This window comes from Acanthochromis polyacanthus, chromosome 2 (genome assembly GCF_021347895.1).
Source record: "Acanthochromis polyacanthus isolate Apoly-LR-REF ecotype Palm Island chromosome 2, KAUST_Apoly_ChrSc, whole genome shotgun sequence".
NCBI lineage: Eukaryota > Metazoa > Chordata > Actinopteri > Pomacentridae > Acanthochromis > Acanthochromis polyacanthus.
The window spans coordinates 22,230,663-22,256,737 of NC_067114.1; the positions used below are offsets into that span (position 1 = coordinate 22,230,663).

A 26,075-nucleotide genomic window follows, 5' to 3' on the forward strand; every position below is an offset into this window, starting at 1 on the left:
CGCAGGCTTTTATTTAGAAATTGTGCTGTGCTTTTATTTTGAAAGGCAGAGACAGGAAGATGTCACCTGGTCAAAATTTGGATTGGAGTTATTGTAAAGGCTGTGTGAAGCTGAGAGGTTTAACTGGCTTTTTCAGGCCCATCACAGGCTTTTATTTTGAAATTGTGCTGTGCTTTTATTTTGAAAGGCAGAGACAAGAAGATCTCACCTGGTCAAAATTTCGAATGGAGTTACTCTAAAGGCTGTGTGAAGCTGAGAGGTTTAACTGGCAAATTGTGCTTTAAAGTAATTTTGAAAGGCAGAGACAGGAAGATCTCACCTGGTCAAAATTTGGATTGGAGTTACTATAAAGGCTGTGTGAAGCTGAGAGGTTTAACTGGCATTTCCAGTGTGTCGCAGGCTTTTATTTTGAAATTGTGCTCTGCTTTTATTTTGAAAGGCAAAGACAGGTAGATTTCACCCTGTCAAAATTTGGATTGGAGTTACCCCAAACCAGGGGTGTCAAACTCAGTTCCTGGAGGTCCACTATCCTCTGTGTTTTAGATGTTTACCTCTTCCACCACACCTGATTCAAATGATCAGCTTATCATGAAGCTCTGCAGAAGCATTATAACAAGCCTGATCATTTGAATCAGGTGATTTGGAACAGGGAAACATCTAAAACATAGAGGATTGGAGTTACTCTAAAGGCTGAGTGAAGCTGAGAGGTTTAACTGGCGTTTCCAGTCCGTCACAGGCTTTTATTTTAAAATTGTGCTGTGCTTTTATTTTGAAAGGCAGAGATGGGAAGATCTCACCTGGTCAAAATTTGGACTGGAGTTATTGTAAAGGCTGTGTGAAGCTGAGAGGTTTAACTGGCGTTTCCAGTCCGTCACAGGCTTTTATTTTAAAATTGTGCTGTGCTTTTATTTTGAAAGGGAAAGACAGGAAGATCTCACCTGGTCAACATTTGGATTGGAGTTACTCTAAAGCAGGGGTGTCTCACTCAGTTCCTGGAGGTCCACTAGCCTCTATGTTCTAGATGTTTCCTTCTTACAACACACCTGATTCAAATGATTAGCCATCATTAAGCTCAGCAGAAGCCTGATAACGAGCCTGATCATTTGAATCAGGTGTGTTATAACTGAGTTTGACACCCCTGCTCTAAAGGCTGTGTGAAGCTGAGAGGTTGAACTGATTTTCAGGCTGAAATGCAGCTCCTGTGGAGGTATTGGGTGTGAAGGTGGGTGTGGCACACCAATGAGTCTGTGTGTGTGCGTGGGAGCATGCCTGCGCGTGTGTAAGGGCGGTTGCTATGGGCCCCATAGCAACGGTGCCTGCCACAGACAGCAAAAAAGTGCTTTTCAGAAGCAGCGCGCAACGTCTCGTTCTGGCGCTAACTGTGGGCTAACCGTGAATGCTAGCTGAAAACTAAAATGACCGTGAGCGAGAGGAAGGCTGTGGCTTTCCATAAATGTAATTATTTTTCAAATATTGTGAGAAATGACCGAGTTACAGCGATTTAAAAAACACTGTCCCTCCATGAGGCAGATGATTCAGTTTACATTGGTTCTTATGGAGAGACCGGTGCGACTTTGGTGTAAACTGCTGCCTGCCATTTCACTTCAGAAAGAGCGAGATCTTCAAACTTGGATTCATTTGAATCTCAGGAAAATTGTTTACAATCTGACCAAATTTCATTGTCCTATCTCTTATGGTTTGGTCGTGAGGGCGATGCGATCGGGAAATTTTCAGGCGAATTTTTCACCTCTCCTCCACTCTACCAACTGACATGCCGCACTCTAACCAGAGCAGATTTTGAGAATTTTCACTTTTTTGAGGACTCACTGATGAAAAACTGTAAATCTCAGCCTCACATAAAATACATTCCTGCGAAGACAAGAAAAATCACTGCGTTTTGATGGTTAAATGAAGTTTCTAGGTGACCGTATGGCGAAGCAGTGGCGTTTGGAAAAAAGTTGATTTTTTGAGCCGATTTTTTTCACTCCCCATTCATTTCCTATGGGACTTTTGTCGCAGTTTTTTGCGAATAATTCTGCGAAAAAATGACGAATTTCTTAGAAAAGTCATAGCCCGGGATTCCCGATGAAGCCGCACGTTTTGATATATAATTTGTTTTGATTTTCTCAAAGCCCTAGGACGAGTTAGCGACCGAAAAATGGCGGAAACGTGAAGAAAATATAATAATAAACGCAGCAGGAGAACAATAGTGGCTCGTGGCTTCGCCACGAGCCACTCTCCTCCCATTGCTTTGCAATGGAGAGGAGAGTGGCTCGTGTCGAAGCCCGAGCCCCTAACTAGACAATTCCCGCTGGTGCGGAAATCGTGGGAGGGACTCGGGATGTGTGCATGTCCGGAGCTGGGCAGGAGAGAGTTATTTTTTGGTCCGTCACAGGCTTTTATTTTCAAATTGTGCTGTGCTTTTATTTTGAAAGGTAGAGACAAGAAGATCTCACCTGGTCAAAATTTGGATTGGAGTTACTCAAAAGGCTGTGTGAAGCTGAGAGGTTTAACTGGCAAATTGTGCTGTAAAGTAATTTTGAAAGGCAGAGACAGGAAGATCTCACCTGGTCAAAATTTGGATTGGAGTTACTGTAAAGGCTGTGTGAAGCTGAGAGGTTTAACTGGCATTTCCAGTCTTTCACAGGCTTTTATTTTGAAATTGTGCTGTGCTTTTATTTTGAAAGGCAGAGACAGGAAGATCTCACCTGGTCAAAATTTGGATTGGAGTTACTGTAAAGGCTGTGTGAAGCTGAGAGGTTTAACTGGCGTTTTCCAGTCTGTCATAGGCTTTTATTTTGAAATTTTGCCGTGCTTTTATTTTGAAAGGTAGAGACAGGAAGATCTCACCTGGTCAAAATTTGAATTGGAGTTACTGTGTGAAACTGAGAGGTTTAACTGGCGTTTTCAGTCCGTCGCAGACTTTTATTTTGAAATTGTGCTGTGCTATTATTTTGAAAGGCAAAGACAGGAAGATCTCACCTGGTCAACATTTGGATTGGAGTTACTCTAAAGCAGGGGTGTCAAACTCAGTTCCTGGAGGTCCACTATCTATGTTCCAGATGTTTCCCTCTTCCAACACACCTGATTCAAATGATCAGCTCATCATCACGCTCAGCAGAAGCCTGATAACGAGCCTGATCATTTGAATCAGGTGTGTTGGAACTGAGTTTGACACCCCTGCTCTAAAGGCTGTGTGAAGCTGAGAGGTTTAACTGATTTTCAGGCTGAAATGCAGCTCCTGTGGAGGTATTGGGTGTGAAGGTGGGTGTGGCACTCCAGTGAGTCTGTGTGTGTGCTTGGGAGCATGCCTGCGCATGTGTAAGGGCGGTTGCTATGGGCCCCCATAGCAACGGTGCCTGCCACAGACAGCAGAAAAGTGCTTCTCAGCCGCAGCGCGCAACGTCTCCTTCAGGCGCTAATTGTGGGCTAACCGTTAATGCTAGCTGAAAACCGAAATGACCGTGAGCGAGAAGAAGGCCGTGGCTATCCATAAATGTAATTATTTTCCAAGTATTGTGAGAAATGACCGAGTAACAGCGATTTAAAAAACACTGTCCGTCCATGAGCCAGAGGATTAAGTTTACATTGGTTCTTATGGAGAGAACGGTGCGACTTTGCTCTGACCTGCTGCCTGCCATTTCACTTCAGAAAGAGCTAGGTCTTCAAACTTGGATTCATTTGAATCCCAGGAAAATTGTCTACAATCTGACCAAATTTCATTCCCCTAACATTTATGGTTTGGTCGTGAGGGCGATGCGATCGTGAAATTTTCAGGCAGATTTTTCTCCTCTCCTCCACTCTACCAACTGACATGCCGCACTCTAACCAGAGCAGATTTTGAGAATTTTCACTTTTTTGAGGACTCACTGATGAAAAACTGTAAGTCTCAGCCTGACATAAAATACATTCCTGCGGAGACGAGAAAAATCACTGCGTTTTGATGGTTAAATGAAGTTTCTAGGTGAACGTATGGCGAAGCAGTGGCGTTTGGAAAAAAGTGGATTTTTTGAGCCGATTTTTTTCCGTCCCTATTCATTTTCTATGGGACTTTTTGCGCAGTTTTTTGCGAATAATTCTGCGAAAAAATGACAAATTTCTTAGAAAAGTCATAGCCCGGGATTCCCGATGAAGCCGCACGTTTTGATATATAATTTGTTTTGGTTTTCTCAAAGGCCTAGGACGAGTTAGCGACCGAAAAACGGCGGAAACGTTAGGAATAATAACTAGACAATTCCCGCTGGTGCGGAAATCGTGGGAGGGGCTCGGGATGGGTGCATGTCCGGAGAGGCATATTTCGGCATTTTCCGGTCCGTCACAGGTTTTTATTTTGAAAGTGTGCTGTGCTTTTATTTTGAAAGGCAGAGACAGTAAGAGCTCACCTGGTCAAAACTTTTGATTGGAGTTACTCAAAAGGCGATGTGAAGCTGAGAGTTTAAACTGGCATTTCCAGTCTGTCGCAGGCTTTTATTTTGAAATTGTGCTGTGTTTTTATTTTGAAAGGCAGAGACAAGAAGATCTCACCTGGTCAAAATTTCAATTGGAGTTACTCTCAAGGCTGTGTGAAGCTGAGAGGTTTAACTGGTGTTTCCAGTCTGTCGCAGGCTTTTATTTTGAAATTGTGCTGTGCTTTTATTTTGAAAGGCAGAGACAAGAAGATCTCACCTGGTCAAAATTTGGATTGGAGTTACTCTATAGGCTGTGTGAAGCTGAGAGGTTTAACTGGCATTTTTTGGTCTGTTGCAGGCTTTTATTTTGAAATTGTGCTGTGCTTTTATTTTGAAAGGCAGAGACAGGAAGATCAGACCTGATTAAACTTTGGATTGGAGTAAAGGCTGTTTTAAGCTGAGAGGTTTAACTGGTGTTTTCAGTACCATCGCAGGCTTTTATTTAGAAATTGTGCTGTGCTTTTATTTTGAAAGGCAGAGACAGGAAGATCTCACCTGGTCAAAATTTGGATTGGAGTTACTATAAAGGCTGTGTGAAGCTGAGAGGTTTAACTGGCATTTCCAGTGTGTCGCAGGCTTTTATTTTGAAATTGTGCTCTGCTTTTATTTTGAAAGGCAAAGACAGGTAGATTTCACCCTGTCAAAATTTGGATTGGAGTTACCCCAAACCAGGGGTGTCAAACTCAGTTCCTGGAGGTCCACTATCCTCTGTGTTTTAGATGTTTACCTCTTCCACCACACCTGATTCAAATGATCAGCTTATCATGAAGCTCTGCAGAAGCATTATAACAAGCCTGATCATTTGAATCAGGTGATTTGGAACAGGGAAACATCTAAAACATAGAGGATTGGAGTTACTCTAAAGGCTGAGTGAAGCTGAGAGGTTTAACTGGCGTTTCCAGTCCGTCACAGGCTTTTATTTTAAAATTGTGCTGTGCTTTTATTTTGAAAGGCAGAGATGGGAAGATCTCACCTGGTCAAAATTTGGACTGGAGTTATTGTAAAGGCTGTGTGAAGCTGAGAGGTTTAACTGGCGTTTCCAGTCCGTCACAGGCTTTTATTTTAAAATTGTGCTGTGCTTTTATTTTGAAAGGGAAAGACAGGAAGATCTCACCTGGTCAACATTTGGATTGGAGTTACTCTAAAGCAGGGGTGTCTCACTCAGTTCCTGGAGGTCCACTAGCCTCTATGTTCTAGATGTTTCCTTCTTACAACACACCTGATTCAAATGATTAGCCATCATTAAGCTCAGCAGAAGCCTGATAACGAGCCTGATCATTTGAATCAGGTGTGTTATAACTGAGTTTGACACCCCTGCTCTAAAGGCTGTGTGAAGCTGAGAGGTTGAACTGATTTTCAGGCTGAAATGCAGCTCCTGTGGAGGTATTGGGTGTGAAGGTGGGTGTGGCACACCAATGAGTCTGTGTGTGTGCGTGGGAGCATGCCTGCGCGTGTGTAAGGGCGGTTGCTATGGGCCCCATAGCAACGGTGCCTGCCACAGACAGCAAAAAAGTGCTTTTCAGAAGCAGCGCGCAACGTCTCGTTCTGGCGCTAACTGTGGGCTAACCGTGAATGCTAGCTGAAAACTAAAATGACCGTGAGCGAGAGGAAGGCTGTGGCTTTCCATAAATGTAATTATTTTTCAAATATTGTGAGAAATGACCGAGTTACAGCGATTTAAAAAACACTGTCCCTCCATGAGGCAGATGATTCAGTTTACATTGGTTCTTATGGAGAGACCGGTGCGACTTTGGTGTAAACTGCTGCCTGCCATTTCACTTCAGAAAGAGCGAGATCTTCAAACTTGGATTCATTTGAATCTCAGGAAAATTGTTTACAATCTGACCAAATTTCATTGTCCTATCTCTTATGGTTTGGTCGTGAGGGCGATGCGATCGGGAAATTTTCAGGCGAATTTTTCACCTCTCCTCCACTCTACCAACTGACATGCCGCACTCTAACCAGAGCAGATTTTGAGAATTTTCACTTTTTTGAGGACTCACTGATGAAAAACTGTAAATCTCAGCCTCACATAAAATACATTCCTGCGAAGACAAGAAAAATCACTGCGTTTTGATGGTTAAATGAAGTTTCTAGGTGACCGTATGGCGAAGCAGTGGCGTTTGGAAAAAAGTTGATTTTTTGAGCCGATTTTTTTCACTCCCCATTCATTTCCTATGGGACTTTTGTCGCAGTTTTTTGCGAATAATTCTGCGAAAAAATGACGAATTTCTTAGAAAAGTCATAGCCCGGGATTCCCGATGAAGCCGCACGTTTTGATATATAATTTGTTTTGATTTTCTCAAAGCCCTAGGACGAGTTAGCGACCGAAAAATGGCGGAAACGTGAAGAAAATATAATAATAAACGCAGCAGGAGAACAATAGTGGCTCGTGGCTTCGCCACGAGCCACTCTCCTCCCATTGCTTTGCAATGGAGAGGAGAGTGGCTCGTGTCGAAGCCCGAGCCCCTAATAAACGCAGCAGGAGAACAATAGTGGCTCGTGGCTTCGCCACGAGCCACTCTCCTCCCATTGCTTTGCAATGGAGAGGAGAGTGGCTCGTGTCGAAGCCCGAGCCCCTAACTAGACAATTCCCGCTGGTGCGGAAATCGTGGGAGGGGCTCGGGATGGGTGCATGTTCGGAGCGGCGTATTTATTCTAAACGCTGTGTGAAGCTGAGAGGTTTAACTGGCATTTTCCGGTCCTTCGCAGGCTTTTATTTTAAAATTGTGCTGTGCTTTAATTTTCAAAGGCAGAGACATGAAGATCTCACATGGTCAAAATTTGGATTGGAGTTACTCTAAAGGCTGTGTGAAGCTGAAAGGGTTAACTGGCAAATTGTGCTGTGCTTTTATTTTGAAAGGCACAGATAGGAAGATCTCACCTGGTCAAAATTTGGATTGGTGTTATTGTAAAGACTGTGTGAAACTGAGAGGTTTAACTGATGTTTTCAGGACCATCGCAGGCTTTTATTTTGAAATTGTGCTGTGCTTTTATTTTGAAAGGGAAAGACAGGAAGATCTCACCTGGTCAACATTTGGATTGGAGTTACTCTAAAGGCTGTGTGAAGCTGAGAGGTTTAACTTGCATTTTTTGGTCTGTTGCAGGCTTTTATTTTGAAATTGTGCTGTGCTTTTATTTTTAAAGGCAGAGACAGGAAGATCAGACCTGGTTAAAATTTGGATTGGAGTAAAGGCTGTGTGAAGCTGAGAGGTTTAACTGGAGTTTTCAGTCCGTCGCAGGCTTTTATTTTGAAATTGTGCTGTCCTTTTATTTTGAAAGGCAAAGACAGGAAGATCTCAGCTGGTAAAAATTTGGTTTGGAGTTACTGTAAAGCAGGGGTGTCAAACTCTTTTTCTGGAGGTCCACTATCCTCTTAGTTCAAGATGTTTCCTGCTTACAACACACCTGATTCAAATGATACACTATAATTAAGCTCAGCAAAAGCCTGATAACGAGCCTGATCATTTGAATCAGGTGTGTTGGAAGTGAGTTTGACACCCCTGCTCTAAAGGCTGTGTGAAGCTGAGAGGTTGAACTGATTTTCAGGCTGAAATGCAGCTCCTGTGGAGGTATTGGGTGTGAAGGTGGGTGTGGCACTCCAATGAGTCTGTGTGTGTGCGTGCAAACATGCCTGCGCGTGTGTAAGGGCGGTTGCTATGGCCCCATAGCAACGGTGCCTGCCACAGACAGCAAAAAAGTGCTTCTCAGCAGCAGCGCGCAACGTCTCGTTCTGGCGCTAATTGTGGGCTAACCGTGAATGCTTGCTGAAAACCGAAATGACCGTGAGCGAGAGGAAGGCCGTGGCTTTCCATAAATGTAATTATTTTTCAAATATTGTGAGAAATGACCGAGTTACAGCGATTTAAAAAACACTGTCCCTCCATGAGGCAGATGATTCAGTTTACATTGGTTCCTATGGAGAGAACGGTGCGACTTTGGTCTAAACTGCTGCCTGCCATTTCTCTTCAGAAAGAGCTAGGTCTTCAAACTTGGATTCATTTGAATCCCAGGAAAATGGTTTACAATCTGACCAAATTTCATTCTCCTATCTCTTATCGTTTGGTCGTGAGGGCGATGCAATCGTAAAATTTTCAGGCGAATTTTTCACCTCTCCTCCACTCTACCAACGACATGCCGCACTCTAAACAGAGCAAATTTTGAAAATTTTCACTTTTTTGAGGACTCACTGATTGAAAACCGTAAATCTCAGCCTGACATAAAATACATTCCTGTGTAGACAAGAAAAATCACTGCGTTTTGATGGTTAAATGAAGTTTCTAGGTGAACGTATGGCGAAGGAGTGGCGTTTGGAAAACAGTGGATTTTTCAAGGCCATTTTTTTTCAGTCCCCATTCATTTCCTATGGGACTTTTTTGCAGTTTTTTGCGAATAATTCTGCGAAAAAATGACGAATTTCTTAGAAAAGTCATAGCACACTATTCCCGATGAAGCCGCACGTTTTGATATATAATTTACTTTGGTTTTCTCAAAGCCCTAGGACGAGTTAGTGACCGAAAAACGGCGGAAACGTGAATAATAATAAACGCCAACAGGAGAACAATAGTGGCTCGGGCTGCATACTGCAGCCCCGAGCCCCTAACTAGACAATTCCCGCACGCGGAAATCGTGGGAGGGGCTCGGAATGTGTGCATGTCCGGAGCTGGGCAGGAGAGGGTTATTTTTTGGTCCGTCACAGGCTTTTATTTTGAAATTGTCCTGTGCTTTTATTTTGAAAGGCAGAGACGGGAAGATATCACCTGGTCAAAATTTGGATTGGAGTTACTCAAAAGGCTGTGTGAAGCTGAGAGGTTTAACTGGTGTTTTCAGGCCAATCGCAGGCTTTTATTTTGAAATTGTGCTGTGCTTTTATTTTGAAAGGCAGAGACAGGAAGATCTCATCTGGTCAACATTTGCATTGGAGTTACTGTAAAGCAGGGGTCTCAAACTCAGTTCCTGGAGAACCACTATCCTCTGTGTTCCAGATGTTTCCTTCTTACAACACACCCGATTCAAATGATTAGCTCATCATTAAGCTCAGCAGAAGCCCTATTACGAGCCTGATCATTTGAATCAGGTGTGTTGGAACTGAGTTTGACACCCCTGCTCTAAAGGCTGTGTGAAGCTGAGAGGTTAAACTGGCGTTTTCGGGTTCATCGCAGGCTTTTATTTTGAAATTGTGCTGTGCTTTTATTTTGAAAGGTCGAGACAGAAAGATCTGACCTGGTCAAAATTTGGATTGGAGTTACTGTAAAGCAGGGGTGTCAAACTCAGTTCCTGGAGGTCCACTATCCTCTATGTTCTAGATGTTTCCTTCTTCCAACACACCTGTTTCAAATAATCAGCTCATCATCAAGCTCAGCAGAAGCCTGATAACGAGCCTGATCATTTGAATCAGGTGTGTTGGAACTGAGTTTTACAGCCCTGCTCTAAAGGCTGTGTGAAGCTGAGAGGTAGATCTGATTTACATGCTGAAATGCAGCTCCTGTAGAGGTATTGGGTGTGAAGGTGGGTGTGGCACACCAATGAGTCTGTGTGTGTGCGTGGGACCATGCCTGCGCGTGTGTAAGGGCGGTTGCTATGGGCCCCCATAGCAACGGTGCCTGCCACAGACAGCAGAAAAGTGCTTCTCAGCAGCAGCGCGCAACGTCTCGTTCTGGCGCTAACTGTGGGCTAACCGTGAATGGTAGCTGAAAACCAAAATGACCGTGAGCGACAGGAAGGCCGTGGCTTTCCATAAATGTAATTATTTTCCAAATATTGTGAGAAATGACCGAGTTACAGCGATTTAAAAAACACTGTCCCTCCGTGAGGCAGATGATTCAGTTTACATTGGTTCCTATGGAGAGAACGGTGCGACTTTGGTCTAAACTGCTGCCTGCCATTTCCCTTCAGAAAGAGCTCGGTCTTCAAACTTGGATTCATTTGAATCCCAGGAAAATTGTCTACAATCTGACCAAATTTCATTCACCTAACATTTATCGTTTGGTCGTGAGGGCGATGCGATCGGGAAATTTTCAGGCGGATTTTTCACCTCTCCTCCACTCTACCAACTGACATGCTGCACTCTAACCAGAGCAGATTTTGAGAATTTTCACTTTTTTGAGGACTCACTGATCAAAAACTGTAAATCTCAGCCTGACATAAACTACATTCCTGCGGAGACAAGAAAAATCACTGCGTTTTGATGGTTAAATGAAGTTTCTAGGTGAACGTATGGCGAAGGAGTGGCGTTTTGAAAAGAGTGGATTTTTTGAGCCGATTTTTTTCGCTCCCCATTCATTTTCTATGGGACTTTTTTGGCAGTTTTTTGCGAATAATTCTGCGAAAAAATGACGAATGTCTTAGAAAAGTCATAGCACACTATTCCCGATGAAGCCGCACGTTTTGATATATAATTTGTTTTGGTTTTCTCAAAGCCCTAGGACTAGTTAGCGACCGAAAAACGGCGGAAACGTGAAGAAAAAGAAAAGATAAACGCAGCAGGAGAACAATAGTGGCTCGTGGCTTCGCCACGAGCCACTCTCCTCCCATTGCTTTGCAATGGAGAGGAGAGTGGCTCGTGTCGAAGCCCGAGCCCCTAACTAGACAATTCCCGCACGCGGAAATCGTGGGAGGGGCTCGGGATGTGTGCATGTCCGGAGCTGGGCAGGAGAGGGGTATTTTTTGGTCCGTCACAGGCTTTTATTTTCAAATTGTGCTGTGCTTTTATTTTGAAAGGCAGAGACAAGAAGATCTCACCTGGTCAAAATTTGGATTAGAGTTACTCAAAGGGCTGTGTGAAGCTGAGAGGTTTAACTGGCAAATTGTGCTGTAAAGTAATTTTGAAAGGCAGAGACAGGAAGATCTCACCTGGTCAAAATTTGGATTGGAGTTACTCTAAAAGCTGTGTGAAGCTGAGATGTTTAACTGGCATTTCCAGTATGTTGCAGGCTTTTATTTTGAAATTGTGCTGTGCTTTTATTTTGAAAGGCAGAGACAGGAAGATCTCACCTGGTCAAAATTTGGATTGGAGTTATTGTAAAGGCTGTGTGAAGCTGAGAGGTTTAACTGGTGTTTTCAGGCCCATCGCAGGCTTTTATTTTGAAATTGTGCTGTGCTTTTAGTTTGAAAGGGAAAGACAGGAAGATCTCACCTGGTCAACATTTGAATTGGAGTTACTCTAAAGGCTGTGTGAAGCTGAGAGGTTTAACTGGTATTTTTTGGTCTGTTGCAGGCTTTTATTTTGAAATTGTGCTGTGCTTTTATTTTGAAAGGCAGAGACAGGACGATCAGACCTGGTTAATATTTGGATTGGAGTAAAGGCTGTGTAAAGCTGAGAGGTTTAACTGGCGTTTCCAGTACCTTGCAGGCTTTTATTTTGAAATTTTGCTGTGTTTTTATTTTGAAAGGAAGAGACAGGAAGATCTCACCTGGTCAAAATTTGGATTGGAGTTACTGTAAAGCAGTCGTGTCAAATTCAGTTCCTGGAGGTCCACTATCTTCTATGTTCTTGATCTTTCCTTCTTCCAACACACCTGATTCAAATAATGAGCTCATCATCAAGCTCAGCAGAAGCCTGATAACGAGCCTGATCATTTGAATCAGGTGTGTTGGAACTGAGTTTGACACCCCTGCTCTAAAGGCTGTGTGAAGCTGAGAGGTTGAACTGATTCTCAGGCTGAAATGCAGCTTCTGTGTAGGTATTGGGCGTGAACGTGGGTGTGGCACACCAATGAGTCTGTGTGTGTGCGTGCGACCATGCCTGCGCGTGTGTAAGGGCGGTTGCTATGGGCCCCCATAGCAACGGTGCCTGCCACAGACAGCAGAAAAGTGCTTCTCAGCAGCAGCGCGCAATGTCTCGTTCTGGCGCTAATTGTGGGCTAACCGTGAATGCTAGCTGAAAACCGAAATGACCGTGAGCGAGAGGAAGGCCGTGGCAAACCATAAATGTAATTATTTTCCAAATATTGTGAGAAATGACCGAGTTACAGCGATTTAAATAACACTGTCCCTCCATGAGGCAGATGATTCAGTTTACATTGGTTCTTATGGAGAGAACGGTGTGACTTTGGTCTAAACTGCTGCCTGCCATTTCACTTCAGAAAGAGATAGGTCTTCAAACTTGGATTCATTTGAATCCCAGGAAAATTGTTTACAATCTGACCAAATTTCATTCCCCTAACATTTATCGTTTGGTCGTGAGGGCGATGCGATCGGGAAATTTTCAGGCGGATTTCTCTCCTCTCCTCCACTCTACCAACTGACATGCCGCACTCTAACCAGAGCAAATTTTGAGAATTTTCACTTTTTTGAGGACTCACTGATCAAAAACTGTAAATCTCAGCCTGACATAAACTACATTCCTGCGGAGACAAGAAAAATCACTGCGTTTTGATGGTTAAATGAAGTTTCTAGGTGAATGTATGGCGAAGGAGTGGCGTTTTGAAAATAGTGGATTTTTTGAGCCGATTTTTTTCGCTCCCCATTCATTTTCTATGGGACTTTTTTGGCAGTTTTTTGCGAATAATTCTGCGAAAAAATGACGAATGTCTTACAAAAGTCATAGCACACTATTCCCGATGAAGCCGCACGTTTTGATATATAATTTGTTTTGGTTTTCTCAAAGGCCTAGGACGAGTTAGCGACCGAAAATCGGCGAAAACGTGAAGAAAAATGATATTGGGGTAGTAATGGAAATACTAGACAATTCCCGCTCGCGGAAATCGTGGGAGGGGCTCGGGATGTGTGCATGTCCGGAGCAGAGCACGAGAGGCAAGAAGATCTCACCTGGTCAAAATTTGGATTGGAGTTACTGTAAAGGCTGTGTGAAGCTGAGAAGTCTAACAGGCAAATTGTGCTGTGCTTTTATTTTGAGAGGAAGAGACAAGAAGATTGGACCTGGTCAAAATTTGGATTGGAGTTACTGTAAAGGCTGTGTGAAGCTGAGAGGTTCAATTGGCGTTTCTAGTCCAACACACAGGCTTTTATTTTGAAATTGTGCTGTGCTTTTATTTTGAAAGGCACAGACAGGAAGATCTCACCTGGTCAACATTTGGATTGGAGTTACTGTAAAGGCTGTGTGAAACTGAGAAGTTTAACTGGCAAATTGTGCTGTGCTTTTATTTTGAAAGACAGAGACAGGAAGATCTCACCTGGTCAACATTTGGATTGGAGTTACTGTAAAGGCTGTCTGAAGCTGAGAAGTTCAACTGGCGTTTCCAGTCCGTTGCAGGCTTTTATTTTGAAATTGTGCTGTGCCTTTATTTTGAAAGGCAAAGACAGGAAGATCTGACCTGGTCAAAATTTGGATTGGAGTTACTGTAAAGCAGGGGTGTCTAACTCAGATCCCGGAGGACCACCATCCTCTGTGTTCCAGATGTTTCCTTCTTACAACACACCTGATTCAAATGATTACCTATCATGAAGCTCAGCAGAAGCCTGATAACGAGCCCGATCATTTGAATCAGGTGTGTTGGAACTGAGTTTGACACCCCTGCTCTAAAGGCTGTGTGAAGCTGAGAGGTTTAACTGGTGTTTTCAGGCCCATCGCAGGCTTTTATTTTGAAATTGTGCTGTGCTTTTATTTTGAAAGGGAAAGGCAGGAAGATCTCACCTGGTCAACATTTGGATTGGAGTTACTGTAAAGCAGGGGTGTCAAACTCAGTTCCTGGAGGTCCACTATCTATGTTCTAGATGTTTCCCTCTTCCAACACACCTGATTCAAATGATCAGCTCATCATCACGCTCAGCAGAAGCCTGATAACGAGCCTGATCATTTGAATCAGGTGTGTTGGAACTGAGTTTGACACCTCTGCTGTAAAGGCTGTGTGAAGCTGAGAGTTTGAACTGATTTTCAGGCTGAAATGCAGCTCCTGTGGAGGTATTGGGTGTGAAGGTGGGTGTGGCACACCAATGAGTCTGTGTGTGTGCGTGGGACCATGCCTGCGCGTGTGTAAGGGCGGTTGCTATGGGCCCCCATAGCAACGGTGCCTGCCACAGACAGCAGAAAAGTGCTTCTCAGCAGCAGCACGCAACGTCTCGTTCTGGCGCTAACTGTGGGCTAACCGTTAATGCTAGCTGAAAACCGAAATGACCGTGAGCGAGAGGAAGGCTGTGGCTTTCCATAAATGTAATTATTTTCCAAATATTGTGAGAAATGACCGAGTTACAGCGATTTAAAAAACACTGTCCCTCCGTGAGGCAGATGATTCAGTTTACATTGGTTCCTATGGAGAGAACGGTGCAACTTTGGTCTAAACTGCTGCCTGCCATTTCACTTCAGAAAGAGCGAGGTCTTCAAACTTGGATTCATTTGAATCCCAGGAAATTTGTCTACAATCTGACCAAATTTCATTGTCCTATCTCTTATGGTTTGGTCGTGAGGGCGATGCGATCGGGAAATTTTCAGGCGGATTTTTCTCCTCTCCTCCACTCTACCAACTGACATCACACACTCTAACCAGAGCAGATTTTGAGAATTTTCACTTTTTTAAGGACTCACTGATCAAAAACTGTAAATCTCAGCCTGACATAAACTACATTCCTGCGAAGACAAGAAAAATCACTGCGTTTTGATGGTTAAATGAAGTTTCTAGGTGAACGTATGGCGAAGCAGTGGCATTTGGAAAAAAGTGGATTTTTTGAGCCGAATTTTTTCACTCCCCATTCATTTTCTATGGGACTTTTTTCGCAGTTTTTTGCGAATAATTCTGCGAAAAAATGACGAATGTCTTAGAAAAGTCATAGCACACTATTCCCGATGAAGCCGCACGTTTTGATATATAATTTGCCTTGGTTTTCTCAAAGCCCTGGGACGAGTTAGCGACCGAAAAATGGCGGAAACGTGAAGAAAATATAATAAAAGATAAACGCAGCAGGAGAACAATAGTGGCTCGTGTCGAAGCCCGAGCCCCTAACTAGACAATTCCCGCTCGCGGAAATCGTGGGAGGGGCTCGGGATGTGTGCATGTCCGGAGAGGCGTATTTATTCTAACGGCTGTGTGAAGCTGAGAGGTTTTGGTGATATTTTCTGGTCCGTCACAGACTTTTATTTTAAAATTGTGCTGTGCTTTTATTTTCAAAGGCAGAGACATGAAGATCTCACCTGGTCAAAATTTGGATTGGAGATACTCTAAAGGCTGTGTGAAGCTGAGAGGTTGAACTGGCAAATTGTGCTGTGCTTTTAATTTGAAAGGCAGAGACAGGAAGATCTCACCTGGTCAAAATTTGGATTGGAGTTACTGTAAAGCTGGGGTGTCAAACTCAGTTCCTGGAGGACCACAATCCTCTGTGTTCTAGATGTTTCCTTCTTACAACACACCTGATTCAAATGATTAGCTATCATTAAGCTCAGCAGAAGCCTGATAACGAGCCTGATCATTTGTATCAGGTGTGTTGGAACTGAGTTTGACACCCCTGTTCTAAAGGCTGTGTGAAGCTGAGATGTTGAACTGGCATTTCCAGTCTGTCGCAGGCTTTTATTTAGAAATTGTGCTGTGCTTGTATTTTGAAAGGCAGAGACAGGAAGATCTCACCTGGTCAAAATTTGGATTGGAGTTATTGTAAAGGCTGTGTGAAGCTGAGAGGTTTAACTGGTGTTTTCAGGCCCATAGCTGGCTTTTATTTTGAAATTGTGCTGTGCTTTTATTTTGAAAGGTAAAGAAAGGAAGATCTCACCTGGTCAACATTTGGATTGGAGTTACTCTAAAGCAGGGGTGTCAAACTCAGTTCCTGGAGGTCAACTATCCTCTATGTTCTAGATCTTTCCCTCTTCCAACACACCTGTTTCAAATAATCAGCTCATCATCAAGCTCAGCAGAAGCCTGATAACGAGCCTGATCATTTGAATCAGGTGTGTTGGAACTGAGTTTGACACCTCTGCTCTAAAGGCTGTGTGAAGCTGAGAGGTTGAACTGATTTTCAGGCTGAAATGCAGCTCCTGTGGAGGTATTGGGTGTGAAGGTGGGTGTGGCACACCAATGAGTCTGTGTGTGTGCGTGGGAGCATGCCTGCGCGTGTGTAAGGGCGGTTGCTATGGGCCACCATAGCAACGGTGCCTGCCACAGACAGCAGAAAAGTGCTTCTCAGCAGCAGCGCGCAACGTCTCGTTCTGGCGCTAATTGTGGGCTAACCGTTAATGCTAGCTGAAAACCGAAATGACCGTGAGCGAGAGGAAGGCCGTGGCTTTCCATAAATGTAATTATTTTCCAAATATTGTGAGAAATGACCGAGTTACAGCGATTTAAAAAACACTGTCCCTCCATGAGGCAGATGATCCAGTTTACATTGGTTCTTATGGAGAGAACGGTGCGACTTTGCTTTAAACTGCTGCCTGCCATTTCCCTTCAGAAAGAGCTTGGTCTTCAAACTTGGATTCATTTGAATCCCAGGAAATTTGTCTACAATCTGACCAAATTTCATTCCCCTAACATTTATCGTATGGTCGTGAGGGCGATGCGATCGTGAAATTTTCAGGCGGATTTTTCTCCTCTCCTCCACTCTACCAACTGACATCACGCACTCTAACCAGAGCAGATTTTGAGAATTTTCACTTTTTTGAGGACTCACTGATCAAAAACTGTAAATGTCAGCCTGACATAAAATACATTCCTGCGGAGACAAGAAAAATCACTGCGTTTTGATGGTTAAATGAAATTTCTCGGTGAACGTATGGCGAAGCAGTGGCGTTTGGAATAAAGTGGATTTTTTCAACCGATTTTTTTCAGTCCCCATTCATTTTCTATGGGACTTTTGTCGCAGTTTTTTGCGAATAATTCTGCGAAAAAATGACAAATTTCTTAGAAAAGTCATAGCCCGGGATTCCCGATGAAGCCGCACGTTTTGATATATAATTTGTTTTGATTTTCTCAAAGCCCTAGGACGAGTTAGCGACCGAAAAATGGCGGAAACGTGAAGAAAATATAATAATAAACGCAGCAGGAGAACAATAGTGGCTCGTGGCTTCGCCACGAGCCACTCTCCTCCCATTGCTTTGCAATGGAGAGGAGAGTGGCTCGTGCCGAAGCCCGAGCCCCTAACTAGACAATTCCCGCACGCGGAAATCGTGGGAGGGGCTCGGGATGTGTGCATGTCCGGAGCTGGGCAGGAGAGGGGTATTTTTGGTCAGTCGCAGGCTTTTATTTTGAAATTATGCTGTGCTTTTATTTTGAAAGGCAGCGACAGGAAGATCTCACCTTGTCAAAATTTGGATCAGGGTTACTCTCAAGGCTGTGTGACGCTCAGAGGTGTAACTGGCAAATTGTCCTGTGCTTTTATTTTGAAAGGCAGAGACAGGAAGATCTGACCTGGCGAACATTTGGATTGGAGTTACTGTAAAGGCTGTGTGAAGCTGAGAGGTTTAACAGGCGTTTCCAGTACCTTGCAGGCTTTTATTTTGACATCGTGCTGTGCTTTTATTTTGAAAGGCAGAGACAGGAAGCTGTCACCTGGTGAAAATTTGGATTGAAGTTACTGTAAAGGCTGTGTGAAGCTGAGAGGTTAAACTGGCAAATTGTGCTGAGCTTTTATTTTGAAAGGTAGAGACAGGAAGATCTCACCTGGTCAAAATTTGGATTGAAGTTACTGTAAAGGCTGTGTGAAGCTGAGATGTTTAACTGGCATTTCCAGTCTGTCGCAGGCTTTTATTTAGTAATTGTGCTGTGCATTTATTTTGAAAGGCAGAGACAGGAAGATCTCACCTGGTCAAAATTTGGATTGGAGTTATTGTAAAGGCTGTGTGAAGCTGAGAGGTTTAACTGGTGTTTTCAGGCCCATCGCAGGCTTTTATTTTGAAATTGTGCTGTGCTTTTATTTTGAAAGGGAAAGACAGGAAGATCTCACCTGGTCAACATTGGGATTGGAGTTACTCGAAAGCAGGAGTGTCAAACTCAGTTCCTGGAGGTCCACTATCCTCTATGTTCTAGATGTTTCCTTCTTACAACACACCTGATTCAAATAATCAGCTCATCATCAAGCACAGCAGAAGCCTGATCACGAGCCTGATCATTTGAATCAGGTGTGTTGGAACTGAGTTTGACACCCCTGCTCTAAAGGCTGTGTGAAGCTGAGAGGTTTAACTGATTTTCAGGCTGAAATGCAGCTCCTGTGGAGGTATTGGGTGTGAAGGTGGGTGTGGCACACCAATGAGTCTGTGTGTGTGCGTGGGAGCATGCCTGCGCGTGTGTAAGGGCGGTTGCTATGGGCCCCCATAGCAACGGTGCCTGCCACAGACAGCAGAAAAGTGCTTCTCAGCAGCAGCGCACAACGTCTCGTTCTGGCGCTAATTGTGGGCTAACCGTGAATGGTAGCTGAAAACCGAAATGACCGTGAGCGAGAGGAAGGCTGTGGCTTTCCATAAATGTAATTATTTTCCAAATATTGTGAGAAATGACCGAGTTACAGCGATTTAAAAAACACTGTCCCTCCATGAGGCAGATGATTCAGTTTACATTGGTTCTTATGGAGAGAACGGTGCAACTTTGCTCTAAACTGCTGCCTGCCATTTCACTTCAGAAAGAACTAGGTCTTCAAACTTGGATTCATTTGAATCCCAGGAAATTTGTCTGCAATCTGACCAAATTTCATTCTCCTGTCTGTTATCGTTTAGTCGTGAGGGCGATGCGATCGGGAAATTTTCAGGCGAATTTTTCACCTCTCCTCCACTCTACCAACTGACATGCCGCACTCTAACCAGAGCAGATTTTGAGAATTTTCACTTTTTTGAGGACTCACTGATGAAAAACTGTAAATCTCAGCCTGACATAAAATACATTCCTGTGGAGACAAGAAAAATCACTGCGTTTTGATGGTTAAATGAAGTTTCTAGGTGAACGTATGGCGAAGCAGTGGCGTTTGGAAAAAAGTGGATTTTTTGAGCCGATTTTTTTCGCTCCCCATTCATTTCCTATGGGACTTTTTTCGCAGTTTTTTGCGAATAATTCTGCGAAAAAATGACAAATTTCTTAGAAAAGTCATAGCCCGGGATTCCCGATGAAGCCGCACGTTTTGATATATAATTTGTTTTGGTTCTCTCAAAGCCCTAGGACTAGTTAGCGACCGAAAAACGGCGGAAACGTGAAGAATAATAAACGCTTTTTTCACAGGAGAACAATAGTGGCTCGTGGCTTCGCCACGAGCCACTCTCCTCCCATTGCTTTGCAATGGAGAGGAGAGTGGCTCGTGTCGAAGCCCGAGCCCCTAACTAGACAATTCCCGCTGGTGCGGAAATCGTGGGAGGGGCTCGGGATGTGTGCATGTCCGGAGAGGCGTATTTCGGCGTTTTCCAGTCCATTGCAGGCTTTATTTTGAAATTGTGCTGTGCTTTTATTTTGAAAGGCAGAGACAGGAAGATCTCACCAAGTCAAAATTTGGATTGGAGTTACTGTACAGGCTGTATGAAGCTGAGAGGTTTAACTGGCATTTGAAGTTCATGGCAGGCTTTTATTTTGAAATTTTGCTGTGCTTTTATTTTGAAAGGAAGAGACAGGAAGATCTCACCGGGTCAAAATTTGGATTGGAGTTACTGTAACGGCTGTGTGAAACTGAGAAGTTTACCTGGCAAATTGTGTTGTGCTTTTATTTTGAAAGGCAGAGACAGGAAGATCTCACCTGGTCAAAATTTAGATTGGAGTTACTGTGAAGGCTGTATGAAGCTGAGAGGTTTAACTGGCGTTTCCAGTCCGTCGCAGGCTTTTATTTTGAAATTGTTCTGTGCTTTTATTTTGAAAGGCAAAGACAGGAAGATCTCACCTGGTCAACATTTTAATTGGAGTTACTGTGAAGGCTGTGTGAAGCTGAGCGGTTTAACTGGAGTTTCCAGTGTGTTACAGGCTTTTATTTTGAAATTGTGCTGTGCTTTTATTTTAAAAGGCAAAGACAGGAAGATCCCAGCTGGTCGATATTTGGATTGGAGTTACTCAAAAGGCTGAGTGAAGCTGAGAGGTTTAACTGGCGTTTCTAGTATGTCACAGGCTTTTATTCTGAAATTGTGCTGTGCTTTTATTTTGAAAGGGAAAGACAGGAAGATCTCACCTCGTCAACATTTGGATTGGAGTTACTCAAAAGCTGGGGTGTCAAACTCAGTTCCTGGAGGCCCACTATACTCTATGTTTTAGATGTTTCCTTCTTACAACACACCTGATTCAAATAATCACCTAATCATTAATCCCAGCAGAAACCTGATCACGAGCCTGATCATTTGAATCAGGTGTGTTGGAACTGAGTTTGACACCCCTGCTCTAAAGGCTGTGTGAAGCTGAGAGGTTGAACTGATTTTCAGGCTGAGATGCAGCTCTTGTGCAGGTATTGGGTGTGAAGGTGGGTGTGGCACTCCAATGAGTCTGTGTGTGTGCGTGCGAACATGCCTGCGCGTGTGTAAGGGCGGTTGCTATGGGCCCCCATAGCAACGGTGCCTGCCACAGACAGCAGAAAAGTGCTTCTCAGCAGCAGCGCGCAACGTCTCGTTCTGGCGCTAATTGTGGGCTAACCGTGAATGCTCGCTGAAAACCGAAATGACCGTGAGCGAGAGGAAGGCCGTGGCTTTCCATAAATGTAATTATTTTCCAAATATTGTGAGAAATGACCGAGTTACAGCGATTTAAAAAACACTGTCCCTCCATGAGGCAGATGATTCAGTTTACATTGGTTCTTATGGAGAGAACGGTGCGACTTTGGTCTAAACTGCTGCCTGCCATTTCACTTCAGAAAGAGGTAGGTCTTCAAACTTGGATTCATTTGAATCCCAGGAAAATTGTTTACGACCTGACCAAATTTCATTCCCCTAACTTTTATGGTTTGGTCGTGAGGGCGATGCGATTGGGAAATTTTAAGGCGGATTTCTCTCCTCTCCTCCACTCTACCAACTGACATGCCGCACTCTAACCAGAGCAGATTTTGAGAATTTTCACTTTTTTGAGGACTCACTGATCAAAAACTGTAAATCTCAGCCTGACATAAAATACATTCCTGCGGAGACAAGAAAAATCACTGCGTTTTGATGGTTAAATGAAGTTTCTAGGTGAACGTATGGCGAAGGAGTGGCGTTTTGAAAATAGTGGATTTTTTGAGCCGATTTTTTTCGCTCCCCATTCATTTTCTATGGGACTTTTTTCGCAGTTTTTTGCGAATAATTCTTCGAAAAAATGACGAATGTCTTAGAAAAGTCATAGCACACTATTCCCGATGAAGCCGCACGTTTTGATATATAATTTGTTTTGGTTTTCTCAAAGCCCTAGGACGAGTTAGCGACCGAAAATCGGCGGAAACGTGAAGAAAAAATGATATTGGGGTAGTAATGGAAATACTAGACAATTCCCGCTCGCGGAAATCGTGGGAGGGGCTCGGGATGTGTGCATGTCCGGAGCTGGGCAGGAGAGGGATATTTTTTGGTCCGTCACAGGCTCTTATTTTGAAATTGTCCTGTGCTTTTATTTTGAAAGGCAGAGACAGGAAGATGTCACCTGGTCAAAATTTGGATTGAAGTTACTGTAAAGGCGGTGTGAAGCTGAGATGTTTAACTGGCATTTCCAGTCTGTCGCAGGCTTTTATTTTGAAATTGTGCTGTGCTTTTATTTTGAAAGGCAAAGACAGGAAGATCTCACCTGGTCAAAATTTGGATTGGAGTAAAGGCTGTGTGAAGCTGAGAGGTTTAACTGGAGTTTTCAGTCCGTCGCAGGCTTTTATTTTGAAATTGTGCTGTCCTTTTATTTTGAAAGGCAAGGACAGGAAGATCTCAGCTGGTAAAAATTTGGTTTGGAGTTACTGTAAAGCAGGGGTGTCAAACTCTTTTTCTGGAGGTCCACTATCCTCTGAGTTCTCGATGTTTCCTGCTTACAACACACCTGATTCAAATTATACACTATCATTAAGCTCAGCAAAAGCCTGATAACGACCCTGATCATTTGAATCAGGTGTGTTGAAAGTGAGTTTGACACCCCTGCTCTAAAGGCTGTGTGAAGCTGAGAGGTTGAACTGATTTTCAGGCTGAAATGCAGCTCCTGTGGAGGGATTGGGTGTGAAGGTGGGTGTGGCAGTCCAATGAGTCTGTGTGTGTGCGTGCGACCATGCCTGCGCGTGTGTAAGGGCGGTTGCTATGGGCCCCCATAGCAACGGTGCCTGCCACAGACAGCAAAAAACTGCTTCTCAGCAGCAGCGCGCAACGTCTCGTTCTGGCGCTAATTGTGGGCTAACCGTGAATGCTAGCTGAAAACCGAAATGACCGTGAGCGAGAGGAGGGCTGTGGCTTTCCATGAATGTAATTATTTTCCAAATATTGTGAGAAATGACCGAGTTACAGCGATTTAAAAAACACTGTCCCTCCATGAGCCAGATGATTCAGTTTACATTGGTTCTAATGGGGAGAACGGTGCAACTTTGGTCTAAACTGCTGCCTGCCATTTCACTTCAGAAAGAGATAGGTCTTCAAACTTCGATTCATTTGAATCCCAGGAAAATTGTCTACAATCTGACCAAATTTCATTCCCCTAACGTTTATCGTTTGGTCGTGAGGGCGATGCGATCGTGAAATTTTCAGGCGGATTTTTCTCCTCTCCTCCACTCTACCAACTGACATCACGCACTCTAACCAGAGCAGATTTTGAGAATTTTCACTTTTTTGAGGACTCACTGATCAAAAACTGTAAATCTCAGCCAGACATAAACTACATTCCTGCGGAGACAAGAAAATCACTGCGTTTTGATGGTTAAATGAAGTTTCTAGGTGAACGTATGGCGAAGCAGTGGCATTTGGAAAAAAGTGGATTTTTTGAGCCGATTTTTTTCGGTCCCCATTCATTTTCTATGGGAATTTTTTGGCAGTTTTTTGCGAATAATTCTGCGAAAAAATGACGTATTTCTTAGAAAAGTCATAGCCCGGGATTCCCGATGAAGCCGCACGTTTTGATGTATAATTTGTTTTGGTTTTCTCAAAGCCCTAGGACTAGTTAGCGACCGAAAAACGGCGGAATGTTGAAGAAGAAAAGATAAACGCAGCAGGAGAACAATAGTGGCTCGTGGCTTCGCCACGAGCCACTCTCCTCCCATTGCTTTGCAATGGAGAGGAGAGTGGCTCGTGTCGAAGCCCGAGCCCCTAACTAGACAATTCCCGCTCGCGGAAATCGTGGGAGGGGCTCGGGATGTGTGCATGTCCGGAGCTGGGCAGGAGAGGGGTATTTTTTGGTCCGTCACAGGCTTTTATTTTGAAATTGTGCTGTGCTTTTATTTTGAAAGGCAGAGACAGGAAGATCTCACCTGGTCAAAATTTGGATTGGAGTTACTGTAAAGCAGGGGTGTCAAACTCAGTTCCTGGAGGTCCACTATCCTCTGTGTTCTTGATGTTTCCTTCTTACATCATAAAGCTCAGCAGAAGCCTGATAACGAGCCTGATCATTTGTATCAGGTGTGTTGGAACTGAGTTTGACACCCCTGCTCTAAAGGCTGTGTGAAGCTGAGAGGTTGAACTGGTGTTTTCAGGCCCATCGAAGACTTTTATTTTGAAATTGTGCTGTGCTTTTATTTTGAAAGGGAAAGACAGGAAGATCTCATCTGGTCAACATTTGGATTGGAGTTACTGTAAAGCAGGGGTGTCAAACTCAGTTCATGGAGGTCCACTATCCTCTATGTTTTAGATGTTTCCCTCTTCCAACACACCTGATTCAAATGATCAGCTCATCATCAAGCTCAGCAGAAGCCTGATAACGAGCCTGATGATTTGAATCAGGTGTGTTGGAACTGAGTTTGACACCCCTGCTGTAAAGGCTGTGTGAAGCTGAGAGGTTGAACTGATTTTCAGGCTGAAATGCAGCTCCTGTGTAGGTATTGGGTGTGAAGGTGGGTGTGGCACTCCAATGAGTCTGTGTGTGTGCGTGGGACCATGCCTGCGCGTGTGTAAGAGCGGTTGCTATGGCCCCCATAGCAACGGTGCCTGCCACAGACAGCAAAAAGTGCTTCTCAGGAGCAGCGCGCAATGTCTCGTTCTGGCGCTAATTGTGGGCTAACCGTGAATGGTAGCTGAAAACTAAAATGACCGTGAGCGAGAGGAAGGCTGTGGCTTTCCATAAATGTAATTATTTTCCACATATTGTGAGAAATGACCGAGTTACAGCGATTTAAAAAACACTGTCCCTCCATGAGGCAGATGATTCAGTTTACATTGGTTCCTATGGAGAGAACGGTGCGACTTTGGTCTAAACTGCTGCCTGCCATTTCACTTCAGAAAGAGCTAGGTTATCAAACTTGGATTCATTTAAACCCCAGGAAATTTGTCTACAATCTGACTAAATTTCATTCCCCTACCATTTATGGTTTGGTCGTGAGGGCGATGCGATCGGGAAATTTTCAGGCGGATTTTTCACCTCTCCTCCACTCTACCAACTGACATGCCGCACTCTAACCAGAGCAGATTTTGAGAATTTTCACTTTTTTGAGGACTCACTGATCAAAAACTGTAAATCTCAGCCTGACATAAACTACATTCCTGCGGAGACAAGAAAATCACTGCATTTTGATGGTTAAATGAAGTTTCTAGGTGAACGTATGGCGAAGCAGTGGCGTTTGGAAAAAAGTGGATTTTTTGAGCCGATTTTTTTCACTCCCCATTCATTTCCTATGGGACTTTTTTCGCAGTTTTTTGCGAATAATTCTGCGATAAAATGACGAATGTCTTAGAAAAGTCATAGCACACTATTCCCAATGAAGCCGCACGTTTTGATATATAATTTGTTTTGGTTTTCTCAAAGCCCTGGGACTAGTTAGCGACCGAAAAACGGCGGAAACGTGAAGAATAAAAGATAAACGCAGCAGGAGAACAATAGTGGCTCGTGGCTTCGCCACGAGCCACTCTCCTCCCATTGCTTTGCAATGGAGAGGAGAGTGGCTCGTGTCGAAGCCCGAGCCCCTAACTAGACAATTCCCGCTGGTGCGGAAATCGTGGGAGGGGCTCGGGATGGGTGCATGTCCGGAGCGGCGTATTTATTCTAAACGCTGTGTGAAGCTGAGAGGTTTAACTGGCATTTTCCGGTCCGTCGCAGGCTTTTATTTTAAAATTGTGCTATGCTTTTATTTTCAAAGGCAGAGACATGAAGATCTCACATGCTCAAAATTTGGATTGGAGTTACTCTAAAGGCTGTGTGAAGCTGAGAGGTTTAACTGGCGTTTTCCGGTCTGTGGCAGGATTTTATTTTGAAATTTTGCTGTGCTTTTATTTTGAAAGGCAGAGACAGGAGGATCTCACCTGGTCAAAATTTGGATTGAAGTCACTCCTCAGGATGTGTGAAGCTGAGAGGTTTACTGTGATGACCCTGGGTCATTTTGTGCAGTGTTCATGTTGAGAAACTTGGTCTCCTCTCCTCCTCCTGTGTGTGTGTGTGCGTGTGAGTGGGTGTGGCTGTCCAGCAGAGTCAGTAGCTGTGACTAGTTCCTGGTGCTGAGGCTGATTGGGCTGCTGGGAGGATTGCTGCCACCTGAGAGTCTGCCTGGAGGCTACAAAAACCAGCTGCTGCAACCTGCTCACTCTCTCCTGATCCGGCCACCCTCGATGAAGCAGCCTGTTGTCAGCTCTGTGTGTTCATGTGATAGTTGGAGACTGATCCTGTGGTAGGGGCAGGAAGCCCAAAGACCTGTTTGTGACTAAGTTTGTTAATTGTTTATTCG

General features: G+C 44.0%; 1 long non-coding RNA gene across 1 annotated transcript; it reads left to right on the plus strand.

Moving 5' to 3' along the window:
• Positions 1-246: 246 nt before the first annotated feature.
• LOC127532977 (uncharacterized) lies at positions 247-26,038 on the plus strand. Its single transcript, XR_007940588.1, has 3 exons — positions 247-370; positions 708-2,759; positions 25,566-26,038. It is a non-coding gene; the product is annotated as an uncharacterized LOC127532977 (long non-coding RNA).
• The last annotated feature ends 37 nt before the right edge of the window (positions 26,039-26,075 follow it).